A 17,229-nucleotide genomic window follows, 5' to 3' on the forward strand; every position below is an offset into this window, starting at 1 on the left:
TACTCAATTTCATCACAGTTTTGCTTGTGCTACCACAAAATGTGACTGCTGTTCCAGTAAAGAAACCACTAAGGCTGAATGTTGCAAGAAGAAAAAAAATAAAATTGTCAGCTCCTTTTATAAGGTGTTTATGCAACTTACATAGAGTTGCTTCTAATGTATTATGTTAGTGAACAGCCAGATGATCAGTCTGAATTCAAGGAGATGGAAAACAAACCACTTCACTGGCCAAGATTGAAATCACAACCTCAATTTCTTCAGTCCTAGTGAAGCAGAATTTAAAGGAAAAAAATAACTTATAAGTCACAAAAGCAGGAATAGTTAAGCTGCATGGACTCACACAGGAGGTTCCAAATGTGTAAGCTAAAAAAACTCACTAGGGCTAACTGTACATCCAACACTGATAATAACATACCCAAAGCCAGAAGCAACTTCAGCTCAATTCATTAATACCCTCTCCCTTAGGAAGCCATACAAATCATTCAAGGACATTTAAAGCAACTTTTAGAACATTAAATTCTGGTTAGATGCCAGTCATCCTGGAACACCCTATTCCTGCCAGTAGGTAAGTCAGGGACAAAAAATGCAGACCTATGCACTATAGATACAATTCATCCAACAATGCCAACAATCCCACCCCTGTGGGATTTATTCCAACAAGTGCTGCCTGGTTTACTTGCTTGGACCTAAAATATGCTTTTTCTGTTTGTGCAGTGTACTGGTCAACCAGGTCACTCTACATTTCAATGGGACATTCCTGTCATGGGCACGAAACAACAGCTATCCTGGATTAGGTTCACTCATGGGTTCAAAACTCTCCTACAATTTTTAGAAAGGCACTGGCCACTGACCTCAAAGCTTTCATCACACCAGGGGACAAATGCACCCTGCTGCAGTATGTAGATGACCTCCTTATGGCCACCCCAACCTGAGGGGGCTATTATCAGGAAACCGAAGATCTTTTTCATTTGATTTAGATAACTAGATATAAGATATCTAAACATTAAAAGACACATATTTACAGACAAGAGATCAAATGATTTTTGTCACCATGGTAGAACTTTCATTGTCCACCAATAGTCATACCTGTTTTTATTTAATTCTATGTTGCTGTAAGTTTTAAATGAAGAAGCTTCCACAAACCTGTTGACCACCAAGCTAACACTCATTTTTTGTTATAATCACTCTTAACTGTTGGTATAATAGCAATTATAGCATCTAACATCCATTGAAAACTATAAGTAAAAAAATATTTTTGGTATCCTTGATTTATGTTCTTATTTACTGTTCCTTTTATTTTTGTTGCACATTTTTGAGACATGTAATATGCTTTCTACAAATACACAGAGTGAAATGCTTATTCTATTTGCTATAACTTGTATCTAGGTGTTCCCAGAAAGCCTCATGTGCTCTTAGAAGGGGTTCTTTGGAAGTGGCTTCATTTAGAGTGTGTGCATATGCATTAAGGGTATGTGATAACTAAATTGGTTTAGCATACTTTTGGGTGCAGACAGTGGCAACCCCACAATGGGCGTTGATGGTACAAATCAATAAACCAGTAATTTGCATGTATTAGAATGGAAATGAAGAAGGATGGCTTGCTTCTATTTCTTTGAAAGAGCTCCTGTCTTTGCCTTCATCTTGGACACCATTCCTGGCTTCCAGAGTAGACTCTTCAGCCTTCCAAAGCAGACCCATAAGCCTCCTGATATGGTCTTGAATGGATCAATACAGTGAGTTCTAGGCCTTCAAACTTAGAATGAATATTTCAGCCCTCCAGTGCAAAGACAGCATACTTACATTCTTCTACAGCTGACTTTTGTCTTTTATTAAATTTGTTTTTTAGTGAACACTGACTGACAGCTAAAACTTGGACGCAGCTCAATTGCCCACCAACAGGAGACCAGATAAAGAAAATGTGTGGTTTTTTAAGAAATAAAATGAGGTAGTACTCAGCCATAAAGAATGAGAAACTGCAGACATTTATAGCTAAATGGATGCACATTGAGGACATACTTCTAATTGAAATAAATAGGGCACATATGTGTAAATACAGAGTAGTTTCTCTAGTGTGAAAAACTGAAAGTGTAAATAAGGACTAAAAAGATATAATAGATAACATGAAATAGGAAAAAAAGTTGCAGAGGGAAGGCAAATTGGATGGTGTAAGGGAAAGCAAATTAATATGAGAAAAACAAAAAATGGAAGCAAAGTCTTTGTAGATACGCAGGGGTGGAGGGGTTGAAGGGACGGAAGAGAAATGGGGAAAATATAAGAACCAAGATGGATTACGTAAAGGAGTAAATTTCCAATGATGAATGTCATCATATTGTATACCTTAAGTGTACCAATAAAATTAATTAAAATATTTATCTATCTTTTCACATAGCTATCTTTCGCTGTAAATGGTAAGTGCACACAAAAGTTATTCTTTTAGCAAATTATCTGCATATTGCACAATATGAACTGTAATTGTCATGATGTATGTTAGACTTTTGGAATTACTCATTCTGCATAACTGAAATTGTGTATACTTTTTACATTCGTGTCTGATCCCATCATCTTACCACTGACAACCACTGTTCTCTATTTTATGTCTATATAGACTCCTTTTAAAATTCCACATATACATGAGATCATGTAGCTCTCTTTTCTGTGTTCTGCTTAGTTCATTTAGCCTAGTATCTTGGAGCTTCATCCATGTCATTCTAAATGGAAGATCTTCTTTTGAAAGTAAATAATATTGATATTGATATCCATATCCATGTTCCAGTATTTTATTATTAATATACCCATCAAGGTCACTTAGGTTATTTGCTTCTTTGCACTATTGGAAATAGTACTTCAAGGAACATATAACTCCACAAAGCCCTGCTAGGTACTAATTTCATTATATTTAAATATATATACACAGAAAAGGGATGGTTGAATCATATGTAGTTCTATTTTTAAATTTTTGCATACTGTCTTCTATAAATGCATATAATAATTTACATTCTGTAGACATCTCCATGTTCAAACCATTATTTTTCTAATTTTAAAAAGGGGACTGAAAAATCAGTGAATCTAAACAATTTATTTAAAAACTCAAAATGAATAAACTATTTTATATAAAATAATATACTATACCATTGTAAACTGTTGTATATTCGCTTCCTTTACTTCTAAACTGGAACTATTATATTAATACTGTCAGATATTTTGGTGAAGGAATGGAACTCTAGCTTTTATAGTCTGTTCACTGTTACACTGCACAAAATATGCATCATTTGTATATATTTATAAAAACAACATGAACGTATTAAATACTGTATATTGGCATGTATAATAAAATTTTATTACATGGACTTTCAATATTCTTAAATTAACTTCTTTTAAAATATATAAATGGCAATTGGAAATAAAAAATGATAATTCTTTTGAATACTTTAAGCAATACACATGCCAATACAAATTTAAGAATCACATTAAACCAGCAAATTTTACAGAGTTTCAGCAGAATGCAAATTGGTTTTTATTTTCAGTCTCCTTCCTCCCTTCTTTCCTTTTCTCTGATCCATTTTCTAAGACTGACTTTACATCACTACCCTACCTCCATATAAAATTTATAATTAATTTATATATTGGTGAGGAAAGCTTTTCAGAATTTTGCAGGTTTTATAATGATTCTAAAGATCAGTGAAGGACATAGTTTTATATATTTTTACAATAAAGAGTCAGAATTGTTGAATATGGTATATCCTTTTTTGTTTGTTTGTTTTTGGTATCGGAGGAGATTGAACTCAGAAACTTGCACTTTTGAGGCAGGCAGTGGAAACACTGAGCTAAATCCCTGGTCTGAATATGGTATATCCTTTTAATTAGATAGGCTTTGAACAATTTTCCCTATAAAATTTATAGATTTTGATATAACATTTTATATTGTCATCATGGTCATTCTTTTTTTAAGCTTTGATTTCTTTTTAAATTTTTATTCTAATATAATGCATGTAGGTATTATTAAAGAAAATATAAAATCTGTTTTTTGAAAAGAATTTTCATAACAAAAATGATTAGAGAATAAAAGTGGTAAATAGATTATATATCATGATCCAAAAAGAATATATTTTCATTTGCTCTGCTCTCAGCTCATTTCCTAATAATTATACATTTTTACATAAGACATTTTAGTTATTCATAAAGTGTCTCACATTATGTATAATTTTGAACAAGTTCTTCCTATTTCACAATATTTATTATTGATATTTATTGTCACTTTGAATTTTTCACATCAGATTTAGCATCTTCTAAAAGAATTAAAAGTGTCATACCACAGTGTATGTAATGGCATAGCTAAATCTTGGAAACAAACTAAATGCCCATGACCAGATGATTGGAATAAAATTATATAATGCAGTACTATTCAGCCATAGAGGATAAACTTGAGACATTTTTCTAGGTAAATGGATGCACCTTTAGAACATACTCTTAAGTGAAATAAATTGAACACACATGGGCATTCTTAAATGCTGAATTTTTCATTGCTGTTATTATACTATTATATTAAATTTGGTTTTCTAATGACATTTTGCTTATATAAAATTCTATTTCTGTTTGTATTATTCATAGAATCTAATATTACATAGATTTCTTTGAATATAATAGATGGATACCAAATTGTGTTGAAAATTACTTGATTTCCCCTTAGTAACAGTTGTAATGCTTCATTTTTCTCATCTTTCCTTTTAAAACTGTCTCTCCTTATAGCTCTACTCCCTATGACTTTTAGAATTACATGAAATAAAATAGCAAATATTCTTGCCAACAGCCTGAATTCCATGCAAATAATTCAATATTTCACCATTAAATATCAGAGATGCTGTTGCTTTTCTTTAGATATTAAAATTTTTTATGAGCTCAATTTAAATTCACTACTTTTTTGTTAAGTATTTTAATGAAAAATAGGTTTTGAATTGTAGCAGGTGCTTTTCCTGCATCGGTTGAGATATAGTTCTCTTTAATTATATTAATGAGGTAGATCACATTCTTTAAATTTTTTTTTTTTAAATCTGGCTTTTAAGAAACCTTTTTTTTGGCTGAGGATTTAGCTTAGTAGTTCCACCTTCTGCCTTACAAATGCAAGGTCCAGAGTTCAATCCACAGTACCAACAAAACAAAACAAAACAAACAAACAACAACAACAAAAAAACAAAAGCAAAATAAAACAAAAACCCCTATTTTTATCCTTTACATATTAGTGCATTTGCTTTTCTATATTTTCTGCAGTATTTTGCCTCCATATAGGAAATAAGGATTAATCTGCAATACATTTCGTAGTGTTACTATCACAGGCCATAAGTATACTTATTTTAGAAGAAGTCCTATTTTTTCATGCCTTATAATAACTTATGTTAAAGGTGTGCTTTTCTTTACATGTGTGTAAATGAAACCATGGCATATGGTTCAGCATGTCATGTGGTTTTGGAATTTTCTTCATAATGTGGAGTTTTCTTTCTAGAAAAAATCTTGAATTATAGATTAATAGTTTAATAAATATAGTATTACTAAGATATTTTCTACTCCTTTTACATTTTAGTAAATGTTATTTTGTGAGAATCCATCCATTGAATGAAAATTTTCAATATAATTACAAAAAAATGCTGTTGTTTTTAGTATAATGGAATCTATAGTGATGATATTTTAGTGTTGTTATTCTTATTTTGTACTTTACCACATTTTATTTTTAAATGTACTAACTGCTTATCAGTTTTATTGGTGGTTTTATACAATTAAATTTGGTTTTATTGATTTTTGTTTAAAGGAAAGCACTAATTGATATTCCAGTTGTGTTATGATGATGACTTTTAATTTAGCATTAATTTTTTTGAGATAAATAATTGAATTTTAGTCATTCTTGAACATATGCATTTAGAAATAATAATCTCAAAATGTTCATATAATCATAATTTTAATGTTATATTATTTCATTTCATCTCTAGTTTAAGGCTTATTTAGAACTCTATTGCTTCATTTACACACATTTTACAATTTATGTTTTCATTGAAATTTTTTGCTTTGGCATTCTAATACTGTGATTCAAAACACATGCCTTGAGTAAGTCTAAATTGAGATATTTTAAGAGTTCATAGTTCTTTTGATGGACAATTCTGTCAATGTTTAGGTGATGTCTTTTTATATGTATATATTAGGTTAATATTTTAATTGTTTTTTTAATTCTCATATATTTTAAATGATTATTTATTTATGTATTTATTGGTACTAGGGATCAAACTCAGGTTTGCTTTGCACTTGCAAGGCAGGCAGCAGAACCAATGAGCTGCTTTAACTTATCATTATTTTTATAAAGTTATAATTGTTCCTTTTCAGTAGTATCATTTTTTGCTTTTGACATTTTGTGTTTGTTACATGGTATATACAAATGTATTGTTCACATAGTACTTAGAGGGAAGAATATTTTACTCTTTCCGCAAACTATCCAACTCTGATCTTTCCAGTATGAATCACCTATACTAATTTGCATATTATTTGATCTTATCTCTATCTTCTTTTCACTCCATACACTTTCTATTCTAGTTAATTTTTGTAGCTAGCATGCTCTTCTCCGTATAAGTAATTCCCAACTCCTGGAACTCTTGTCTTGAACTCTCCTGAGATATTCCATATTTAATGTTCAGACATTTTACGGATATGTAAATTCCAGGCGACCTTGAGCCACTTTCCCCTTATAGAACTAAGGAAGTTTGATACTTACTTTTTTTTCTGTATGCTACAATGCATATGAATTACAAATTATTGCTTCTATATAATATTTAAAAAGAAGAACTGCATGTACCTTTCTTCTCAGAAGTATAGATTCGCATTATTGGAACAGGTGGTGTATGTAAAGCTTTTACAAAAAGATTTCCCAATAAAATTGTAGTTTAAAGAAAAGTGTCATTGTGAGTGTTAATGTTGGCACTTAATAGAGAAGTTCCGATAACACCTTCCTTGAATGAGGTCATTGGGTTACCATTTGACGTTCTTATAGATGATTATGCTGTATCAGAGAGGGAACAAAAATTCTTGAACTCTTCCTTTGATGCACATCAGTGTTTGCATGCAGAAACATTATTACTCACTTGGAAATAAATAACAAGTCTTGAGTTATTTATATGCAAGCAACAATAACATGAATGTAGGACCAGCAACAAAAGTTCTTAGTGTAGGGGGACTGCAAAATTTTCCCTTGTCTTATGATCTCTAAAATTAGACTAATTTTAGAGAAATAAATAACCTGTAGCTTCAGATAATATTGATTGACAAAAGAGCTTAGTATATTCAACATGTATGAAAATAGTATTCAAACTGTTCTTTTGCTTTATCTTGTCACTATCAATGATTCTCAGTTCTTATTGTTGAGAAGAGCACTCAAGCACAGTCTGCCCCCTCTTCCCCCAGACAGAATCTTCATAGCCTGTGCTGGATTTATATCCTTATGAGGAACTATCTTTCCCTTCTTTTGACTGATAACCACTTTTTGTTCTGAAGAGGTGCCTCCATCATTGTTGCTCGGGCAGGCTCCCACTTTTCTGTATTTCAGACCCACAGGGAGGAAGCATGGTCTTTGCTATACAGGTCCTCAAGAGGGGTATGAAACACAGGGGCTGCCACTGCTGCGGATTGAGTCTGCTGGCTATAGGAGCCAACATATTGTTGGGGCTACATCTTGTACACTCTCCGTTCCTTTCTTTGTGTATATAAATGTTGTATCTCTTGAGACTAGTATGCGTTGCCATTAAGAAGAGGTATGGTTTCTTCCTTGAGTTTCTTAAAGTCTGGACACCAATGAACAATAAACTAATTGCAAAGTCGCAGACTGAAAATCTTTCTCATATACTGTAAAATTAAACTAAATATAACCTAAAGCTCTCTCATTTGAGTCCTTCCATTTTGAACTGAACTTACTCAGAATCTAGACAAATTATAGATAAATTAAGAACATGGGGCAGGGATTTAGCTCAGCGGTTTGGTGGCCTGCCTTGCAAGCGCAAGGACCCGAGTTCAATCCCTGGTACCAAAAAACAAAAACAAAAACAAAAACAAAAATACAAAAAAACATGGACTGTAATCATTTTATACTACAAACATGTACTAATAAAATAAAACATTAGGGCAGGGGATTTAACTCAGCGGTTCGGTGGCTTTCCTTGCAAGCGCAAGGACCCGAGTTCAATCCCCGATACCAACAAGCAAACAAATAAATAAACTTTAAAAAATCACGATATATACTAAATATCCAGTAATCACACTAGCAGAGCTTCAGCCAGTCACAGGCCGCCAAACGATGAGGCCATCTCCAAGGGAGGTGGCGGCTTCTTCCCACCATGCTCAAATTAAACAAATGTAAAATTAGAATGCATTAAGCGAGGTCTTTACTCCACTTTCTTTTTCTGACGGTATATATTGCCTCCCCACAATGTTTCCTGGAGCCTTCTGGATCTTCCATAGTTTGGACCGGTATCAGATTCATGAGTCATTTTTTGGCTAAAATTAACTTAATTAAATATATCTAATATTTTCTTTATAGTATAAGTTAATATATCAGTATTTCTGTTTTACTATCTCTTATATTTTACTTTTTTTCTTTCAGTCCTAGTCATATTGTCCCCTTGATCTTCATCATTAAGAATGTGCAACAAATTCTTAATGAACATTATGAGGTCTACATTCTGGAATAGTTCTCATTTCAATATATTCTTTGCTCTCCAATTACCCTTCCACAAGCAAGTTCATTAATCTTTGTCTTTAAAAATCTTCCCTACACTCTTTCTTTAACAGTATGGGAGAAAAAAAAATCTACTTTTCATATAGATAAAATAAGTTCTTGTCTATCTACACACTTTTATATGTGAACAACATCCAGCATAATCTATACATGTACATGTACCTGCATCTTTTGTCCATCTGTACTATATCCAGGAAATATCCAAGTGAGAACACAGTTTCTCTTATATCTTCATTTCTTCGTTAAATTCAATAGATATAAGATGATATTCTAAGATGGTAGATCATCATTCTGTCTATTCAATAGAATTGTAAAGCAGCCTTTACAGTTAGTCTCTAAGCATAAATGCACAGATTTCATTAAAATTAAGCTGGAGTATATTCTAACATATAAGGTTTTTCAAAGCTTCCTCTTTCCAATGAGGAAACAAAGTTGAAAACTTGTTTTAGAAACAAGGGAGATGCCAGAGATTCACATTATGATGATTGCTTCTGAAAATGCAAGTATGGAAAAGAGAGAATGTATTTGAAATGTCATTGTAATTTATGGTGAGTTACCATTTTTAATCACTGAATAAAGACTGATTTAGATATTATCACTGGCTTCATTATAACAGAGAAAATAGTATTGCCTGATTAAATAAGTCCACACATGAGAACCATTTAGCAGATTTATTAATTCTTATTATGTATTTAATAGAATATAATATTATTATTATTGAGATAATAGAAAATTACAGATATTCTATACAGCATAAGAACTATACAAGCGATAAAAATAGTGTAACATTTTTCAGAAGGAAATTTTGTTATTTTATGTAAAGAAATTCAGAGAGATGTCCTACAAAGGAGACTGCCAGGACAAATTGTCCCATGTGGACAGGAAATAAAAATAATTTCCAGTAGAAAGGAAAACAGCAAAGATGTGATTAGAGAGCACAATATTTGTTAGATAATTTTCAAATAGATCAATTAAAACATAATATTAGGTTCTTACACATCTGTAGTAAATTCAAAATTTAAGAAAAAGAAAAAAAATGTTATAGATTTTGAAAGACTTTTCACATAAGACCAAATAATACTGTTTTATTATACTTATGCAGCATATTGGAGTATGAGGTTACATCACAAAAGTAAATCTGGGGAAGGCTTGGTTTTCAGGTGTAGCATGAGTAGCATGGGTAGAAAATATTACTCCAATGAACAAAATACAGTAATATAAAATAAAATACATGTAAGTGAGAAAGAATATATTCATTTTCACTCACATATTTTTATTTTAAACAACTACCAAAGATAAGTTATTATTACTAGGTTGCTTACAGCTCTTCACTTCTCAATAAATAATGGAACTATCAGATATGTAGCTTTCCCACAACATTAGCATGTACACTTTGTGCTATTTTTTGATTGCCTTACCCTTTCTTAGTAAATTGAGGAACACTGCTCAATCCTTAGTGTGTGATCATCACCATGTTGACTTGTAATATTGAGAACACATTTTGAGAATTTGAGAATTACAGATACTGAGAATACATTTTGCTACTCATTACCACTTCTTAATTTCCTTTCCGTCAATTAGACTGTCTTGCCTCATAAAATCAAGTGGGAGCCTGTGATGGTGAATATGATCATGGTGAATATGTTACTTCTTTTGTATTTTGTAACTTCCATTACATGTTTCTACAGCAGGGAATAATTTTTTTTTTTACATGCTATTTGAGAATTTTCCACAGTAAGAGCAAAGAAATAGAGGTATTTATCTTAGTCTGCTTGTACTGCTATAACTAAGTCCCATCTACTATGTGGTTTATATAAACATAAATTTATTTCTGACAGTTTGAAAGCTCAGAAGTCTAACATCAAGGCAGATTTAGTGTCTGATGAAGACATACTTTCTGGCTTATTAATATTACCTTATCACTGTGCCCCTCTGTGTCATTCTGGGGTTCTGAGGGTGACTAATACCATTCATCAGGACTTTTTCTTTGTGACCAGTCACTTCCCAAAGGTACTACCTCCTAACACCACTACCTTGAGAGTTAGGATTTCAAAGCATGAATTGGAGCAGAACATAAATATCATTGTTTAACAATACTTTGGTATTTTTTTCTGGTCTGTCACTTTTTGGTACCACATTGTATTGATTTACAAATACCTGATGATGTAAGGACATTCAAATTATGACTCAGCTTTCGTTGGTTGTGTTCAAAGGTTTATATTCAGATAATGGAAGCACCCACTTCCAGAACATTAGAAACCTGAAAGTCAGGCTCTAAATCATCTGCTTCACCAAACATTCCTTTAGGTGGTGAAAATAATCAGTTTCAATTTTATTGGCTGTTCAAACATGTGGGAACAGAGAACCATGGGTTTTGAAAAAGCTATAATATGGTAGCTTTGCTGTGGTCTGATTTTATGCAAAGTTCATACCTGTTGTTCATATCTATTGTCTTCATTTAAAAAGTAATGGATATAAAATAAATTAATATTGCTAATAGAATAGAGAAAGTGAATTCAGGCATGTATGTGACAGGAATATATGTAAAACTATTTTCTTAAGAAATATAATAATCAAATACATCTCTATACAAAGGTTTGCAAGGCTTGGAACCAAACCAAGAGTATACGTCTCTGAACAAAGACTGCTCGAAGTCTGAAAATGTTTTTCTTTCATTATATGTGGCAGAATGTTTTGTTTTCCCAAAAAGTCATCTTATCAATTACTCAAACAATAAAAGTTCACAGAAATGACAAAATATCATTGTGTCTTCAGTCTTTCTGGAATTACTTGTCTCTTCCACAAGTAAACAACTTTGGTAGCATAGCCCAAAGCCCATCTACATTTAGAGTAAAATACACAAACTCAATATATAAAAGCATATAATTCAGTTAAAAAATAGTTACTTGTCATTACAACATCATTATTTTTTCTTTTGCCATATTCAGAAATTTTATCAATGATTTGTTCAGATTACTCAGCCAATGTTTATTTAGATCGTCGCATATTTCATCCCTACATATGTGTTTACATTATCATAATAATGTGTTTACATTGTCATTTCATTTCTCAAACCATCGTGTTTCTTTTTCAAAAAAATAGAGCCCTTTGATCTTTTGAAAATGGAGTGATGGAGTGTTTTTTAGACAGATGCACTTCGGTTTATTGATGACCTAGATTTTATGGTCTAATACCCTAGTGCATTATCCTTTGACAGAAATTAACCCTCAAAGAGGAGATCATTGTATAAGAGAAACATGAAGAAAATAGTTACAGTAGAAACCCATCTCTTTAATTTTCAGTACAGGGTTATGCCAGGACTGAATAAATAATATTCAAATAAAATTAGAATCGGACACCAGAAAAAAAAACTCAAAATAAAGACAATTGAGTAGCGTGAAAATGTACAGCAATGCTTATATTTAATGGAAAGAAAGGGCCAGTTCAATAAGAACGAGAAAAATAGTTTTCTTTTAGGAGAAGATGTGGACTAAATGGTATTCTAGCAAATTTCTCATAAGAAAAATGTTAGAGTCATCAAATATTAACTTTTTTTGAAATTCTCATTGAAACTACATGGTATTCTGTATAATACACACAATGCAAATATAGAAATGTGTTAAAATGATTTAAATCAAAAGAAAATAATTCAGTAATTTAGAAACTACTTATATCTAAAGCAGTCTTTATCACTTCAAAACTTGTCCATAAATATAGCATAATTGTATATTTAACTTTGCCACATACTTTTTGTTTAATGTCTCTCTCCTTCTGTGGATTAATGGAAGAATAGATGTTTTAAAAACCTGTGCATAAATTGTTACAAAACAGTACTAATGTCATTATAGTCATAGTCCTATAAAGATTCAGAAAAACTCAGAGAAAGACAAGTGAGAGATTTTATTTTGAAATAATGAAATGATGATCACAGAAGAGAAAAGCAATACATACTTGGAGTTTATAATATACAGGAAAGTGAAGGATGTAAATATTTTAGGTTTCATGAGGAGGAAAATATATAAGGGCTCTTAATGCCTTGTTTTCAGTATCTACTCAAAAGGTTATTCTATCTTTTCTATTCTGTTCTACTCCCATTTTAAATAGTTATCATTGAATATATTGCTAATGAATTCAAAACTTCAGTGGTAGATCTTCAACCAAGAGAGTAATGAGAACACTTAAGTATCTTTTCTTTTTAAAACTTGTAACCGAGTGTAGACATACTGATGCTCGGTTTCTGTCTTTACTGGATTTATTATCAATCTATTACATTTCAGTTTGTTCATAGACTCTAACCATCAACTGCACACTTTTCTGCATTCTCACTGCAGAGCATAAACAGATGATTCCCCATGCATGATGGCTGGACTTAGGATTCTTCAAATAACAATTATGCAAAAGTAATGTCTTTCTACAGAGCTTGTAGTTGCACCTTTAAATCTTTGTCTAATCTCAGCCAATATACCCTCATAGTGCTGGGCAGCAGAGTTGCAGTTCTGAGTTAATGACAAAGCCATGGGGAAGAAAAAGGAGTACTGTATAGTATATTATGTTGATAAGTTATTATATTGGCTAGGTTAGGGTCTCAAACATATTTTCTAGTTGTAGTAATTTTGACTTGTAATGGAGACATGAGTGCATTCTAAGTCAAAGAGCATCTGAACTTTCATGAGGCTTTCTTTTTAAAAGAAAATTATTCAATTTTCTGTTTCTTTGCTCATAAATGTAAGTCTAGACTCCAATTGAGAAGAAAAAATAGGTCTGGGGATTTAGCTCAGCGGTTCGGTGGCCTGCCTTGCAAGTGCAAAGACCCGAGTTCAATCCCCAGCACCAAAAAAAAAAAAAGAAGAAAAACAATGACTTCATGGAAGAGTTCACGTTTTTTCTATTATATCATTAATCTTAGTGAAGTGGAACATATCTGAAAATTTACCTTAAGTCTTGTGAACATAAGAATGATGTAAGTCCAGCACATTGACAGCAATTAGAGAGAGCAAAACTGCAGCCAAAACAATCTAGAATTACTTAAAATGTATACACATATTTTGTTTGTTTTCTGAGGCAGGGGCTCCCTTTGTAGTCAGGCTGGCCTTGAACTCAGGGTTATCATCCTGCCTCAGCCTCCTGAGCACTGAGATTACAGGTTTGCACCACCAAGCCTGGCTCCATATATCCATTTCTACCAAATATAGGAGAAAGTATGAAAACCCCATCACTCCAGTTATGGGTAATGAAAGGAACATGATGTAATATAGATTTTTATAATGTGTCTTCATAAACTCATCATTTCATTAAGTCAAACCAAAGTTATATCAAGTCTTAAGTAATAAGTTTTAAATAGAACACACACACACACACACACACACACAATCTGGCCCTCTTTTCTCTTTCAGTTATGTTTAATGATCTGTCAAATTAAACAAAATTAGTGTTATTTGGCAAAGGAAAAGACATAGCAGTGAGGTAAGAGGAAACAGTTGTTATATGGCCAACTTAAATCTTAATCATTTTGTAATATCTATATGTATTTCACAATTATCACAGACTTCAATAATGTGCTAATGGTGCAACAACTTTTTATCTTTAATATCAACTCATATACTTACAACTCATATACTTTAATATCAACTCATATACTTCTAGAATGAAATAGAAACTATAATACATTATTTTCTTCAGTTTTTTTTAAGCTATCAGCAACCTGCTGAGATGAAGTTTCTAAAATGATTTAGAGATTTCTCTGGTATACACTTCTAAATTCTTCATAATAACTTTAAATTGAAAATCCACTTAAATAATTTTATAGTTCAATGTAATGCTCGATCCTTTACTACTTCATCAATAAGGGCTAATATCTTAGAGGTCATGTGCTCAAAATATCCACAGTAGCATGAAGCAATTTTTATATCAAAGGTCATTCATTGAATACATCTTTATTGAATGCTTAATGTGTGTCAGGCCTTGTTCTAGGCTCTGTCCTTGTGTAGCTTACACTCTAGATTGGGATAGGATCAATACATTTACATAAATCCAACTATACCTATTGGCAAAAAAAACACATTTAAACTGTGTAATTATTAATAGTAGAAATATCTACTGGTGATATCCAGTTTTCTTATACATTGTACTATTTTCTTGATATATTCAGACCTTTATATCACTCCACGTGGATTCAGACCATTGCAGGAAACTTTATTGGCAATTTAAGAGATTTAAAAGATCGCTTTGAGTGTGCTTGGTGTTGTTCTTCAGCAGGCTTTAAAACCTAACCAGCTTACAAATTGTGACTCCACTGTACCAAAATGAAGTCTCTGTGATTGCTGGGCAAAGAGAACCATTTTAAGCATGTGAGTATGAGAACAATAACATGATCAATTCATTTCTGGTCCAGCTGGTCTGGTAACAAAGAATAAGATACAGCACATCCACAATCAGTCCACAGTGGAATTCACATCAGTAATATTTTTGTTTTGTTTCTTTTTTGGTACTGGGGATCGAACTCAGGACCTTGTGCTTGCGAGGCAGGCAGCAGGACCACTGAGCTAAATCCCCAGCCCCACATCAAGAATTTTAAGAGAAAGAAAGGAGAAACAGTCCATGCCTCTATTCCCATTTTAAAAAGTAACTAAAACAGTAAGACCTCAAAGTCATAATTTTTGTAAGCAATGCTTGATTATAAAATTTAAAAGAAAAATTCTTAACATACTGGCTTACTAAATACCTATCATTTTCATTTATTATTCAGAGTATTTTAGAAAATAAGTCATAAAAATCATTTAAAAATTTTGCAATTTTAGTTAATATACATTAATACCAATCAGTTAACCCTGAAAACAATCTTCACTTATACAATGTAAAAACTTTATCCTTAGGGATGAGGACTTAGCTCAGTGGATCTGCTGCCTACCTCACAGCACAAGCTCCTAAGGTCAATCCTCAGTACAAAAAAACAAAATTGTCCTTGATAGTAAGTGACTAGAAATATTTTATTACCATAAAGCTACAAAGAGATTCGTGCTCTTAAGATCTTGAGCAAAATTAGAAAACAAAAATAATTATACCAGAGAGAAGCACTAAGGCAGAACTTTTTTGCACTTATAGGGCCCTATTGGTTGACCTCTACCCAACAGGACCAAAATAACACCTCATTTGGCAAAAAATAAAAATATAGAGGTCTGGGGCCTGGGATTTAGTTCAGCGGTTCGGTGGCCTGCCTTGCAAGCACAAGGACCCGAGTTCAATACTCGATACCAAAAAAAACCAAAAAAACCAAAGAACAACAACAACAAAAAACAGAGGTCTGGAAACAGTGAAGAATTCCCATTAAAAAATACAATAATAAAAATCAATCATACTTGTTTTTAAATTATGTGACTTTTGCAAAATATATTCCTTTGTAATTTTTCTTCCTCTTTAGTTCTCTTTATATAACTCAGATTACCCCATTTTTGTTAATCTGTTAATAAATAAATGTACTGATTTATGTAGGGTTGGTATAATGAATCCAAACCATTAGAGCTAGATCCGGTGGCTCCAAAGACCTTATTGTGATGATTTGAACTGGTGAAACACGATCCTTTATCTCTGTGAATTTCAAGAATCTTAGCCAGATATTATGAGTGTGTCAGTGTGTGCTCACACGTTTGTATGTATGTACAAGTCTGCCAGAGCCATGTGACAGTGTGTGCAACCCAGAGAGAGGCTTAATCATACAAACAAACTTACACAATGGTCTAACCCCTAAAAGACTTGGACAGCCAGACATGTACTGAATTGCCCTAAGAGAAACCTGAGGCTGAGCAATGAGGTAATTAGGGGATTTGTCACCACAATGAACAGTCTTTGACCGGTTTGGAAAATGAAGACTAAAGCAGAATGCCTTGGCCCCAGCATTCCCATAACAATGGAGGTCACAACGCAGAAACAGCCACTGTTCAGAAAGGGACAGGGTGGGGATCCCCTGACTCTGTGGCTGAGGACCTCAGCACTTCCTCAGAGGCCATCGGCAGTGGTCTTGCGTGGCTCTCACCTTACCAAGTGATGACCTGTCCTACAGGTCCCAGAGTGCGCACCTCAGCATCCCTCCCCCGTCCGCTGGCTCCCTTGGTGAAGATACTATCCCTTCCAGAGGCTTGGCAACGACCACCATTTCCTTTCTACTCCCAAATCAGTCTCAGAAAGGGAGTTCCAGTGGGTCCCAGAGCATGAGTAACGCCAACACACTACACCAGAAAATAGTAACATATGAAGTCAGGCAGTCTACTTTAAAATTCAAGCATCGACAGGTGATATTAGCCAGTTTGTATCTTCTCAGTAACATGTTTTACCAAGATAGTTTCTCTGCACAATGTACAATGTATAGGGCAAAGAAGAATATAATATTGCTGGAATATGACAAAGATTTTTAAAGTTCAGTGTTAAGACTCTTCTGAGAGCAAAGGAGCTATATTGCTTTTCTAATTCTC

Source organism: Fukomys damarensis, unplaced genomic scaffold (genome assembly GCF_012274545.1).
Source record: "Fukomys damarensis isolate Sample0158 unplaced genomic scaffold, DMR_v1.0_HiC HiC_scaffold_35, whole genome shotgun sequence".
NCBI classification, from domain to species: Eukaryota; Metazoa; Chordata; class Mammalia; order Rodentia; family Bathyergidae; genus Fukomys; species Fukomys damarensis.